This window comes from Silene latifolia, chromosome 3, assembly GCF_048544455.1.
Source record: "Silene latifolia isolate original U9 population chromosome 3, ASM4854445v1, whole genome shotgun sequence".
Classification (NCBI taxonomy): domain Eukaryota; kingdom Viridiplantae; phylum Streptophyta; class Magnoliopsida; order Caryophyllales; family Caryophyllaceae; genus Silene; species Silene latifolia.
In genome coordinates, this window is record NC_133528.1 from 8197288 (window position 1) to 8212270 (window position 14983).

At 42.9% G+C, this 14983-nt stretch overlaps 1 long non-coding RNA gene across 1 annotated transcript; it reads left to right on the top strand.

Moving 5' to 3' along the window:
* Positions 1–13663: 13663 nt before the first annotated feature.
* Positions 13664–14611, top strand: LOC141645877 (uncharacterized). The gene is made up of 2 exons (XR_012545201.1): positions 13664–13965; positions 14091–14611. It is a non-coding gene; the product is annotated as an uncharacterized LOC141645877 (long non-coding RNA).
* The last annotated feature ends 372 nt before the right edge of the window (positions 14612–14983 follow it).

The following is a 14983-nucleotide window of genomic DNA, read 5'->3' on the forward strand; positions in this document are numbered from 1 at the left end:
ATCCGTATACTACCCTTTAAATTTAGGACTATAACGTAAATTTAACATGCGAATATCGTCATAAAACATAAATACAATATAGAAACGATAAGGAATTAGAATCAACCTCGGGTCCTTATAGTGCGGCGTAAAAGAAAGTAAATCAAATGAGATTCCCTCCTAATTGTTGCACCCAAGACCTTGTCCGAGATATGCCCTTGTGCTAGAACGTGTTCTCCGATTGCCTTGCAATATTGGGAGAACTGATGTGAGTTTGCTTGAGATGTGAGATCTCGGTTTCTACAGAGAATAATGCTCTTCGAAACCCTAATTATCTTTCATTAATGATGATTAGGTTAAACAAGAGGAGGAGCTCTCCTTTTGTTCTCCTAATCTCGGTCAAACCGAGTCCATGGGGAGGAAATGGGCTTTTCCATTTCCTCTTCATTTTGACTCGTAGTCCATACCCAAATGACTAAATGTATATGACGCGGTTTTTATAAATCGTTATCGGTTATCGGCTATTAAAACATCAACTAATAACACGGGTTAGTTGAAGTATTAATACATGTCCGACAAAGACGATATTGTATAATTATATTCAATATACATTAATTAAATATAAATCGTTTATATTTAATTTTACGAATTAACTGGTTAATTCGCCTTAGCCCATGATATTTAATCCGTATTAAATATAATATCTCATCATCATATTTTGACTAATTACTAGTCAAATAACTCGGACTAACTGGTTAGTCAATTCTGGCATCTACATGACAGTATTTTCATACCGTCACATCTCTCGAACGTATCCTATAGGTGTGACTTTTAGGGACCAGTTGATCACCGCCATCTGTATGACAATAACGTCAAACTTATCTAGCAAGCCAACCGTTATTGATAAACGTGGATCAACTGATAATAATACCAAAAGTATGCCCTTTGATCCTTTTAGAGGTTTATAAGTCCTTGCACTAACTGTTAAGGACACCAACCCCAACAGTTGATGCTTTGTTGGGGGTCACAGACGAGCTAGTGAGCAAGGAACCTTGGACCTAGTTTTGGCTATTCTATTAGTAAACCTTTTACACTTTTGGTTTGTATATAATTTGAAGGGACATATGTCTCCCTTTTCTACTTTGGGTTGTATCATTATGTATTTTCTTACCTTTAGCGGTGTAAGTAAGTTAGATTGTTAGCAATTGCAGGTTTTGGCACCCGTCTATTGGGAACGTTGGAAATGTTGTGATTGGTTTAGAAAAATTTTTGAAATTACAGGTTTTTGGCTAGTTGAACCAATTACAAACATATCCTACCAGTTTTTCTGTAGAATTTACGTAATTATTTAAGGTTAGATTTAAGGGTGTTACACACTTGGAGTACGAGCTCCGGTTTCCGCTGAACGAATATGTTATGGCCATCATTAGAGCCATGAACGTCGCCGTGGCCCAACTGCACCCCTTGGCTATTAGGACCATAGTCGGCTTTGTCTGGCTCTGTCTCTTCAAGGGGGAGGTCCCGACGATTAATTTATTCCGTCGGCTTCACCACCTTCGGCCGTCGTTTCCTGGTCGCGTCGGATGGTACAGCGTGCAAATGGAGCCGGGTTACGTCTCCGTTGATAAGCTTACTTCCTGCAAAGACTGGAAAGACCGGTGGGTGTACGTTGAGGTCTTGGGATGACTATCCGCCTGCCCGGTCCTTTCAAAGACAAGTTAATTTGCGGTGCGAGACCAAGGCGGAGCATGACAAATGGGTCACCCGGAATAAGCTTAAGATGGACGCCAGCAAGGTCTCTCTTAATGCGGATGAGAGGCTGGCGATGAGGCTTTTTGAGGCGGACAAGAGTGGGGTGCCGAAGAGATGGATTCCCCCAACGCAGATCATTCTTCAGGATGAGCTGCTCTGCCATGTCGGCCTCATACCGGCCCTATCACAAGGTGAGTGGGGTCGGTGTGAGGCCCATCTCTGCTCTCAATGTTTCTGTTTCTTTGAATTTTGATTTAGTTCTTCTACTTAACTCTTGCTGTGTTTCCTTTGCAGACCACTTTGGACCGGACTGTGCCTCGAGGATATCCTCCGGAGAATGGGGCCGCACAAGGATAAGATCGTTGCCGACTTGCACCCTAAGGCTCGCCCGTGATCGTAGGACGTCGCCGAATGATCTCATGGATCAGCAGCTGAAAAGCCTGAATGTGGAGGCGGCCCAGGCGAAGGTTGCTAGTAACATGCCGCGCCGAACGCGGAAAACAAAGTCTTCGGCGGCGATGGCGTCGACATCAGTTCCACCTCCCATCCCTTCAGTCCAGAAGGAGACGGTGGTGATCGTTGATATCACCAATGGGGGGGACTCCGATGCGGAGGAATCTCCCCTTGTCCTTAAGAGGAAAAAGTCTACCCCTGCTGCTGCTGCTACCGAGGGCGGCAAGGAAATGGGCCCTCCGACCAAGAAGCCCAAGCCTGGTACTGATCTATCCTATGGCTCAGACTTAGCCGGTTCATTGGGCGTTCCTAATGACAGGCTCTCTGGTTTGTCCATGAATGTTGATATGGATGATTTGATTGAATTTTTTGTAGATCAACCGCTGCCGTCCACCGGACACAATGTTGAACGGCATGCTGAGAAGAAGACTTTACGGGCGAGTGGCCAAGATACCACCGTTGTCACCTCCTTCTCGAAGCTTACCCCCCTTCAGATTAAGTCGGAGGGCCTAAGCCTGACCAGGTCACTGGCGAAGTGGGCTGATACGGCCGGTGCTCTTATTCGGAGCAAGAGAAGGTCATTCTTGAAGCGCCCCACGGCTTGAGCGGCTCAGCTCGAACTCGACGCTGCGAACAAAGAAGCCGAGAGGGCCAAGGCTGAGGCAGAGGAGGCGTCCGTCCGAGAGAAAACTCGGGGAGGACGCTGAAAAGGAAGTCCTTCTTTGAGAGAGCCAAGGCCGAGGTCGGCGGTGAAGTCGCTAAGTCGCTTTGGAGATGCGTAACCTCGTTCAGAAGCACGCCGACCTTTACCGTACGCAGAGGGATGAATTTAGGGGCTTGTTTCAGGCCCAGGGGAAGGTGGTTCGGAACAAGGATGCTATCATCACCCAAAGGGAGGAGGATATTGAGACGCTCCAAACCGTTATCCTCCCTAACATGTGCACCCAACACGGGACTGGCCGAAGAAGCGCCGGGGAAGTGATTGGGAGCTCTTCCCTCTTGATGTCTCCTTTCCGTGGGACAAATTTGACGAGCTGTTTGATGATAAGCTCGAAGCTAAGGAGAAAGCCGCGGAGGAGAAGGCCAAGGAGGAGGTAAGAGTGAAGAAGGAGGAAGAGGTGGTCATGAGAAGGCGGCCCTTCGAGAAGACTAAGGCGGCCAAGGAGGAAGCCGAGAGGATGAAGGCGGTGAGGTTTCTTGAGGCCGAGGCCGCCAAGAAGGCCGAGGCCGAGGTCGCCGAGAAAACCGAGACCGCCGAGACAGCCTTTCGGGTCGCCCATCAAAATGATCCGCCAACGCTCGCGATGGTAAGCGCAAACAGGCATAGGGAGACGGGCGGTCGTCACCGGGCTCACCCGGCGTCTCGGATAGCTGCAGCTGTTCGGGAGCCAATTATTAAGCCTTTCCTCCCTGCCATCTTTTGGCGCTTAAATGATATGTCTGTAACCTTTTGCTTTTCTTTTCCTTGTATTTTGTACAACTTTGGTAGGCTGTGTTTTGGCTTATCCCCATGGGGACGGCCGTCGTCTGTATTATCCTCACTTGTAACCTGTCATCATTTTTAATAAGAGTTTGCTTATTTTGCCTCTGGCTTGGCCGAGGTCTTTTCTTGTCTTCGTCTGAGTTGTCTTCTTACGTTATTAATTGAGCGCTTCTTTTTGTTTCCGCCTCGGCCTGGCCGAGGCAGTCTAGAGTGCGTATCTCAACTGTGTTTAACGTTTCTAAGGCATGTTGATCGCTTTCGTGAGTATCAACAGCGCTGGTAGTGACTGCCGCGACGCCGCTTCCTTATAGTGATCGCCGTGGCGTCTACCTCTTGGAGTGATTTCGCTGCGGCGTCTACCTCTTGGGGTGACTGCCGTAGCGTCTACTTCTTGGGGTGACTGCCGTGGCGCCTATTTCTTGATGGTGACTGCCGTGGCGTCTACCTCTTGGAGTGACTGCTGCGGCGTCTACCTCTTGGGGTGACTGCCGTGGCGTCTGCTTCTTGATAGTGACCATGGGGGGAAATGAACACTTTGATGGAAACTTGGATGATTCTTCATTAGATATAAACATGCGTCGGGGTGCCCACAGTTGTCTCGGGCACCTCCGCCGCTATACAAAGTTTTTCTCGAGATTGCCCGTCCTAATGGCTTATCAAAGGCGCACCCTCCATGTCTGTCAGCCGGTGTGTCTTGAGAGAGCGTCGGACCTGGGAATGTACTGTATCTGGAAGGACTTCAATTTGGCGGTGTCGGCTTTTATCCTTTCCAGGTATCTTACCATCCCGTCGTCTCGAGCCTCATACTCTCCCCTGATTCGGTTGGCCGCCAATAGTGAGCATGTTTTTACCACGATGTGCTCCGCCCCGGCAGCCCTAGCTAACTCGACTCCATTTATCACCGCCTCGTATTCGGATTCGTTGTTTGAGGCCGAGGAGGTAAATTTCAAGGCGTGCTCAAACACGTCCCCGTTTGGGCTGGTGATAAGGATGCCGGCTCCTGAGCTGTTCGCCGTAGGGGACCCGTCAGTAGTTATTTCCCATACGCCGGGATGCGGTTCTTCTTGGTCGGTCGGGGTTCCTTCAACCATGCCGACGTTGGTATTCATCGGATCGCCCTCCTGCTGCAAGGATGGGCTTTTCCCCTTCTCTGACTTCTTTGCCACTTTGAGGGATTGCATGTTGCACCCTCTGGCGGATATCTGGGTGTTGACCACCTCGTCTTTCTCGTCCTTGGAGACGAGCTTATGCGCTTCCCCCCGGTCTGAGACATACATCAGTGTCAGGGCCCGGATGGACATCACTGCGTCGGCCTCGCTCAGAGTGACTCGGCCTATGAGAATGTTGTAGGCGGACGAGCCGTCGATGACCACGAACTCAGCTAGGATATTCTTAGCCGCATCTCCCTCGCCGAACATCACTGGCAATCTGATCAACCCTGGGGTACCAGCCGGCCCCGGAAAAATCGTACAACGGATTGGTGCGGGGGCTCAAGTCTTCAACCTTCGACCGAGGTTGAGAAAGCACTCCCGAACATGATGTTCGTGTAGGCGCTGTGTCAATCGAGGCACCTCTTGACCAGGTGGTTGGATATGTCCAAGTGGACTACAAGTGGGTCGCTGTGAGGGGCGATGACTCCCTCGTAGTCCTTCTTCCCAATAGTCATGTCGGGGATGTTGGAAGCGGGGACCGCTGTTTTGGGCACAAAGTTGATGGCCTGATACAGCTCGTTCAGGTGCCATTTGTGCCCATGAGCGGACCCACCGTTCTCGTTGCCCCCGATGACAACATTGATTACTCCTATCCGTTCGAAGACGGATTTTTTATTCGAGCCGCTAGCATCAGTCTTTTGGCCTTTGGCGACATATTTATCGAGGCTCCCCTTCCGCATCAGCTCTTCAATGGCATTCTTCAGATGCCGGCAGTTGTCAGTAAGGTGGCCGGTGTGGCCGTGGTACTCACAGTACTGGCTCGTGTCACCGTCTCCCTTCGGCTTGGGGGGCCTTTCCCCCCGGCCCTCGCCCTTGCTCAGGGCGAAGACCTCGGCGGCAGATACAACCAGGGGGGTGTGATCATTATACCGCCTTTGGTGGTACGTTCCCGAACTCCCCCCGGCGCCCGCCGAGCTCTGCTTCCTGGCAGATCTGTCAGACCGCGACCTATTATCGTCACGGCGTCTTTCGTCCGGGTTGTCCTCCCGGCGGCTCTTTCTCTCTGAGTGTCCGGCCTCGCTGGGGCCTATCCAGGTTTTGTGGTAGTCCTCCACCTTTATGGCCTGGTCGGCCATCTTCCTGGCGGAGTCTAGGTTCAGGCCGCCGCACTTGATGAGCTCGTTTTTTAAGTCTCCTCTTGGGAGGCCTTTCATCAGTGCGAAGGCCGCGATTCATTGTTCACTCACGAATCAACGAACCTTGGCGTCGAACCTCTTCACATAACTCCGGAGAGACTCGCCTCCCTCCTGTCTGATAGTCAGGAGGTCCGATGTCTCGACGACCCTCCTCTTATTGCAAGAGTACTGGGCTAGGAATGTATCCTTCAGGTCGGCGTAACAGTATACCGACCCGTCGGGTAGCCCCTTGTACCAACTTTGTGCCATCCCATGCAGTGTCGTTGGGAAGACACGGCAACAAACCTCATCGGGTTGCTCCCATACCGACATGTGAGACTCGTAAGCCTCGACGTGGTCGGTTGGGTCGCCTTCTCCTTTGTATGCTATGGGTGGCAACTTTAGCTTAGTCGGCACCGGGGTCTCTAAGACGTAGGTGCTGAGGGGGCTGTCCCGACCACGTGTCGAACGACACGCGGCGATCGACTCCTCGCACCCCTAGTCCGGCTCCTCTCCCCGTGGCGGGAAGGGCTTCTTCTCCGACTCTGGTGAGTCGGGCTTCTTCCCGACGACGGTGAGTCGGACTTCTTCTCCGACTGTAAGTCGAACTTCTTCCACTCCTCCGGGGAATGCCTCGTCGGTCTTTGCGGCGATGCCGTCCTCCCGTGAGTGCGGGAAGGACTCGGAGTCCGCCACTAGCGCTCTGGGCTCCCGGCGTCTTGACGGGGGTCGGCTTCTTCCGGTGCTCGTTCAAGTCTCTTGGAGTCACATTCAGGCCCTGGTCTCCTGGACGGGTTCCGCCGCTCTTGTCGGTGTGACAGTGTGAGTCGGCGTACTACTAATTAGGTCCAGGAGTTGCTTCAGTTTTGCTGCATCAACCACGTGTCCCATGATGGTGACCTGGTCGGCGGGCAGCGGCATATCTGGTATTATTGGCATCCCGTACTCCGGTTGAATTACCCGGCCGGTGGTGGAGGGTCGCGCAACCCGTAATTGTGGACGGTATCCTCATGGTAGAATTCGATTTTCGTCAGTCACGAATACCTCTTGTTGTTTTGACATCTTCTTAGCTTTTTGGGTGGGTTTTTGTTTTTTGTTTGGGAATGAATGTGACTAGCTTCTAGTATCTTTCCCCACAGACGGCGCCAATTATTCCGGGTGTAATTCCAGAGCAGTTATTTGTTACCACCCGTGCTTGTAGAATGACGTCTTTGATTGAATCCTCCCTTCGGTCTCCTGAAACAGTGAACAAACTGAGGGCTCGGCTTTGGACCGAGCGAACTCACTCCGACGCTCAAGTCAGTAAACTTAGAGAGAAGTAGTTGTTACTTGGCGAAGTGTATATTGTAGAGAGATAAGAAAGATATTACCAGATGAATAGTGATTCTTCGGTTAAATTCGTGGATCCTTTCCTCAATGAGGGTTGAGGAGTATTTATAGACTTTCACCTTTTGTCACGTAGTGGCCAAGTGGCCAAGTGGCTAGCAGGTGGAAAGACTGAGCTACCCTCGGCCGAGGGACCTATGGCAGGCCGGCGGACCCTGTTGACTCGCCGCCGAGGGGTCTTGGATATGAGTTCGCAGATATGTGCCCCGGCTGGCTAGTTGTCGTGGCCGAGACCCACATACAGACCGACAGGCTGCGTCGGTTAGGCTGTCTAAGTCGTTGACTTGCTTGTGGACATCTTTGACCTTGCTCAATATGTTGACTCGGTCAGGGGGTGCAGAATATGCCCCATCAGTTATAATGGCGGTTTTGTTTGGAAAACCGCCACTGTATGCGAGCTATTGTGGCGGTTGTACAACCGCCGCAAAAGTATATACGACCCCGTGATAAACGACGGACCTAAAACCTTTGAAAACCGCCACAAAAGGTCATTTATGACCGCCACCGTAGGGGTTTTTTCTACTAGTGACTCGACCCTGTTAAACAGTTTGCGTGCTGGTCTAATAAACAGATATTATCCGTGTAATTGGAATCCCGAGGGCTCACTCCTCGATGAGCCTCCTTGTGGACATGAATCCAAACTTAAACTATTATACTCCCTGAGTTCCGATCATTTGTTTACCTATTTCTTTTTTTGGGTTTCTCGCTCATTTGTTTACCTTTTTATATTATGAATGATTTTGATGAAAAATTTGACAAAAGTGGCAATTTGTCCCCTAATTCTATTTAATGGTAAAATTAAGCTTTTTAAGTTTCAATTGTAGCAATCAAGTCCCTCAACTCTGACAAAAAGTGAATTTGATTAATAAATTGATAGATACAATGGTGTTTATATAGGGAAGTTAGTTACACTTCTAAGTAACTTCTCTAACAACTTTGGTAGTTGGTTTCTAACTACCTATATTTCCATAATAATACTCTCTTTAAGTTTCTTATATCTTCTCTTTTTTTCTTTTTAATACTAACTAGTTTTAACCCCGTGTAAAATTATACGGGTATGTATTTGGACCGGTATTAATGTTTTTGGATGTATTTTTTTTTTTTTTGCATTTCTATTGTACTTATTCGGAATGTATAAAATTATTTCATAGTATTATTTCATAGAATTTGTTCTAAGACGGAATTTGTCGCATGTTTGTATAACTGGAATTCTGAAGAAATAAATACATTGTACACTAACGGATCCCACCATAACATGAATTCTTAAAAAAAAAAGGCTAAATTAATGATGTGGCACGCCCTGGATTGAGTATTGTCTTCTGAATTAATAAAGATGAGATTTGCTTATCTGCTCCTTTTCTTTTTGGTAAGTTTTATTCATTTTTTATTATTTATTTCTTAAAACATCAATAATTTCCACAACTTTATCCATTCTTTATTTTTTTTCTCTCCTGCGTAAATTTACAACTCACATTACTTTATTCATTTTTTATTATTTTTGTTATTTTTTTGTGTCTAAACGAAATGAGAGAATTTAAGAAACTTGGAGGAAGTATGTACTAATGAGGGTGTAAAAATGCAAAATGGATCCTCTCCATTTCCTCTCTTAAACTCATTTAATAATATTTTTCCACCAAACCTCATTATCCCTTTTTTTTACCCATTAATTTTGAGCCGTTCGATGATGCCAGAATACGATCTGAACCACCGAAAGAAAATGACCTCTCCATTTCTTTTTAGAAAATGGAGAGAAACCCCTCCTCGTAAAAATGACTGGCAGAAGACAAGCAACACAGCTCACCCAAAAACAGTCGTCACCCTCTATACCCCAAAGAGCAAAAAGATGATTAAAAAAACACTTTAATTGATAGTACCTTTTTTAAAACAAAATTCACATAAAATTACTAAGGTAAGACAGTAACGACTAACAATCGACGATTTATAAACAATCTTACAGGCGTTACAGGCTTACAGCTTACAAGAGTTTGTGTTAATTATTTTTATTGGGAACTCATAAAAACATTTTCGAAAGAGATCCATGTGAGGTGTAAATAATCTAGTACCAACATAAATACTTTTATCCTTACTTAGGCTTGGTACTATCTTTGTTTGACCTTCAGAATTAATTTCACCTAACCCAATAGAGTCGGGTTTACCCCATCCAAAATCCGCTTCAGAAAATGACAACCTAGCCCAAGAATTAGCCTGAAGGTTAGGACATGTCACGGTATGAGCTCCACGAACAAGAGCCTTTAGATCCGACTGTAATTCCAAATAATCAATGGCAGATCTTAAATACTCGGAATTTTCCAGTTTTTTCATTGTCTCGTCAATTTTACTCACGGTGTGCCATAGTGGATTGTGGATTAAGACCCGCTTTTGCAACACAACATGCGAAATATAATACATTCCCAAAATACCCTTGTGGTAATTTCGGATCGTTTAATCTAGACCGTCCATCTGTATGTATATATAATTTAACGTCTTGATCGTCTGCTAGTCCACGGGCTATGCATACACTGCGCCACACATGAGCAGCAATTACTGTAAATGTGCTTACTTGGTTACTTGTTACTTTTACTTGGCTTGAAATTGCTGCAAGTTTTAAAGTTTTGATTTGTTCTCTCGAAAGTTTAAAGAAATGTCCTGTTGTTGAGGGTGTTCCATCTGATCAAGAAATTAAAAAACAAACAAATTGACTAATCAATGGTCAAACTAGCATACAATAATAAAGTAAAGAAAAATTTTCGTGATTCGGTGGACCGTCTTCCTTACACTTAAAAACAATCCACTAAATCAAATATTATAAAGCCTTAGGTGTAGGTAGGGTTGTGCGGTTGGCTAGGTTAGTGCAGGCTGGGCTGACGGTTTATGGGCCAGGCCCAGCACTAAATAGGGGCCGAGCCGGGCCGGGCTCCGTATTATCTGACTAGGCCCGATCCATATAGTGTTTTTTTTGATATTTTTTCAATATTGTACCGGGCCAAACCAGGGTGGGCTGAAAATCTCTGGCACTGGCGCGGTCCTGATAGAGAGGCGGGCTGGGCTGGGCTAACTGCGCTGGAAAATTACAGCCCGTGAGTGCAGGCTAGGCCCTGTTGGCCCACACCATTTAACACCCTTAGGTGTAAGAGGACGGTCCTCCTAGAGAATACAAGAATTTTTCCAAGGTAAAGTAGGAAAAAAAAATTAGTAGGGACACTACTAGGGGTAAGATTTTAGTTTAAAACTAAAAAATTGGGGAGAAATAAATACGGAATATTTCCTTAGGGTTGCAATTAGTCTTCCTTAAAACGATTCAAATCCCAAGTGTGAACGACATGGATAAATATTTCCCCGTTATGAGACATTGAGACCAAGGCCATCAAATAAATTTGAGTGACCAAGTTCTGAAAAGACCATTTAAGGCCCCGTTAAATAAAAAATCTTTTTTTTTTAGTAGATTGTTAGTTGCACCGACAAATAACTCACGATAAGCTTTTCCCATCTACCTAAATGAGACTCTATTTGAACTATATTAGTTCTAAAACGGACATTTTAAGAGAGACTAACTGCTATAAATGAGACCCAAAACCCGAAAATTCAATAATAAAACAACTTTTTAAAATGAACTCTTGTATATAAGACGATCTTTCACGAAAATTATTTGTCGGTGCAACTAACCTGACAAGCTCTTAGGTGATACGGGAGGCAAAGGAGGTTCGTACTCCAAATGCTTGAAGTTGACTTGTGCTGGGAAACGAGGGCCAAGAAATACAGCACGATCATGGCAAGGTTTAACCTTTGGCTCAACTCCTCTAGCCAAACTTGCCCAACAATTAATAAATTGCATATGGGAAATTCCGTCGGCTACATGGTGGTGTGTGGCCATACCAAGAGTTACGCCACCACAACTAAATCGCGTAATTTTTACCATAAATAATGGAAACGAAGAGAACCCTTTAGAGTAATCGCATTTTGGGGTCAACTCATCACGAAGCTTAAAATTCGGTTGACCTTTATTATTAATATCACTTAACGTACAATTTGTTTCAGCTTCGATAAATAAGACTCCCTTTTCATTACAATCAATTTCAAATCGATTGTTGTTGTTATTCATTTTTAGCCTACCGGCCACAGGATAATATAGCACTAGGGCTTTGCTAAGGCCTAAGTGCCTCCTTCAAAATTCGACTTCAAAAAATAATAATGTTGACGAATTTGTAGAATGAGAGTCGATTTTGGTATCATTTGGATGATATATGTACAAAAGCTTAGTATGCGAGTAGGGTTGACGTATCATCATGTCTAATTTTGATAGCCATAGACTTTGCTTAGGAGTCTCCTCGGCCGGGTACACCATCGTAGATTTATTTACGCTAACGCTCATTATTTTCGTATATATATTTTTTTTTTGGAGAAAAAAGATTAGTAAATGAGAGATTATTAGAACATTTTTTTTTTGGGGTAAAAGGAGCTCAAAGTATATATGGACTTAAACTACTAAATATATAAACGGTTTTTCTAACCTATGCCCACTAGGCATAGGATAAGAAATCCAAAATAGGTAAGAAATTAATGTATTTCTTGTAAAGAAAAGTAAAAAGTAGAGGATCTTACAATTTCCCATAAAAACATCATTTAATTATTTCTTTTTTGGGTTTCTTATCCTATGCCTAGTGGGCATAGGTTAGAAAAACTCATATATAAATGCTAACAAATTATTGTCACCTTACACATTAAATTAAAATACAAAAGGATAAGACTTCTGGTCCGCAAGCTGGCTAATAGTTGGATCGTGTTTCACGAGATGTGATTTTCTTTTTGTCGGCAATTATGCTTCATGAGATGTACGGAGTATTTCAATTATTTGAATTGTTTACTAGTTTAGACCCCGTGTAATATATATACAGTACTTATAGTTATACTTCGTAACCCTATATACCCTATATTTAATTTGATTTTTCTCCGCATACCATTTTACCATTTTTGTGCAAATTAAATATAGAATATCATTAAAAATTAAACTAGAGTGGCGTTTAAAATTGTACGAAGTTAAACAAGAAGTCGACAAGGAGTGCAAGTCTCATGATCAGAGACGTTATCTCAATAAATTTATTAAGATATCGGTTCTAATTTGAAGTAAACATGGTATCAAAAGTCATAAAATGGGTACATATAACATAAAATTGTGGTACTAATATACACTCTCATAGTCTCATGTCTACTATTTCCTCCGTCCCGGTTAATTATTGTCCTTTGATTTTGGCACAAAAACCAAGGAAAGAGGAAGGGGTCAAAATGACTAAATGACAAGTGGAACAAATTGAGTATGAATGATCAAATTGATTATTAAGCTCATTCTTAAAATAGAAAGGACAACAATTGACCGAGACACCCAAAATGGAAAAAGACAACAAATGACCGGGACAAAGGGAGTATATTCTTCCCAATTTCTTATTCGGATTTTCTTCTCTATTTCCTTTTTGGGTTGATTTATCATTTGTGTGATCCAAATTTAATTTTTTGCGGGGTAGTGTGTTTTGTGTGGTAAATTCACACTTTTTTTAAAAAATTTTTTTGTGAAAAAAGGAAAGGGAAGAATATGGTGGATATGAGAAAGTAAAAGATTTTGCGTTAAAATGGGTACGTTTTTTTATGATAATAGATATCAAATGAAAGAGTTAGTTTAAGCCACCATTTTAACAATAAAAGAAGTATGAAAGCTACTCAAAAGGGGTACGGAGAAACAGTCCGTCTTGCTTGTGACGGAGATATCCGTTGCAAGCTTGCGACGGATCGGATAGTGGTGTATTCGTGCTTAGTGGGTCGACATTGTGTACTGTGCGTGAATAGTGGAGGCTGACTTTTTTACTGTGAGCATTTAATGTTCTGCATTAAAGAAATATTAATCCCCCTTCCCAATGAACCTAAATTACTGCAAACCTCCTCATCTCTCTAAAACAATATCACATTCATCCGTCTCATCTTCCCCCCTTCTCTCTCCCCATTCAAATTTCTATGAATCCACACTTTCAATTTCTTCCGATCCTTCATAATTAGCCAAAAAATTACAAAACATTATCAATCAAGATGGTATCAAAACGTCTGACACTGAAGAAAAACACAAGATCCGCAAGCAAGAGTGACGATGTCGGTGGGTATGTATTTCCGTTGTTATTGTTATTATTTTTTGGAGTAATGTTTATGATTATGGTTCCGTTGTATGTTAATTGAGACATGCAAATTATCCATGTGGAAAGGTTGTTTGATTATGGTGGTTTTGTTTATTATGTTCTCTTTTATGTTTGATTTTTCAGTACATTCATTTTGTACACTTTTATTTTGTTAGCAAATGCATTTTATGTTACCATCATTATACTCATTATTTGATATTATTTTAAATAATGTTATATTTTTTTTTTGATTTTGCGTAAAAAATTAAACAATGTTTGCTTGATACTTTAGTTTGATCGAATGTTTACTTGATATGTTACAAGTTTTGTTGAGTATGTTATCATTTAGTGATCTCGTTTATTGATCTATATTGATGTTACCATTTTATTGGTTATGTTACCATTTTTGGGTATTAAATTGCAACATTGTAGTAATATGTTACCAGTTTTGTTGGGTATGTTATCATTTAGTGATCTCGTTTATTGATCTATATTGATATGTTACCATTTTATTGGTTATGTTATCATTTTTGGATATTAAATTGCAACATTGTAGTAATATGTTACCAGTTTTGTTGAATATGTTATCATTTAATGATATCGGCTATTGATTTATATTGAGATGATATCATTTTGTTGGTTATGTTACCAATTTTGTTGGATATGAAATTTATTTCTATGTTCCAATTTGTTGTTGATTTATATTTGTTATATGTTATCGAATTTGTTTGATATTTTACCAGTTTTATTTGATATGTTATCAGTTTTGTCCAAAGTTTAGCAAGAAGTGCACTGGAGCAGTAGTAAAGAAAGGTAAAACAAGCAAAAGGTGATTACGATAAGGGCATTAGTAAAGGAAGGTGGGGCAAGACTGGGTAATAGCGCGTGTAAATGTTCATATTACGTTGCACCCAAGCACCGCCAAAGCTACACCTACGCGAGAGCGAAAAAGAGTGATACCGGGAAACAATAATTTTATGTTTGGAGGGGCTTATTTTGGTCATGCTTCATGGTTTTGTTAAAACATTGTTCATTTTGTTTGAAATAAAACTATGACTTGTCGTTTGATTTTTGGGAACTTTATTTTGGACATGTTCTTTTGGATGGCATAGTCCCTAAAAAATGTTCGCACAATTTGCCAATATGTTACCTATTTCAGAGTGTTAACATATTCGATAAAGATGTCAACGTTATAGGCATATACATTGCCATTGGTAACAACTTCAAAGTGGTAAAAGATTGTACACTTTGGAACATTACTTAACATATACAATGACATGTCTAATTCCTCTTTTAATGGTAACATATTGACAAAAGATATGAACATAATTTGTAAAATACACTGGCATAAGTAATAGACAAAGAATAACAACTTGTTTGCATATTTATCAATTTTGTTACCAATTTTAATATGGTAATAGTTTGTGCAAAAATAATAACATATACAAT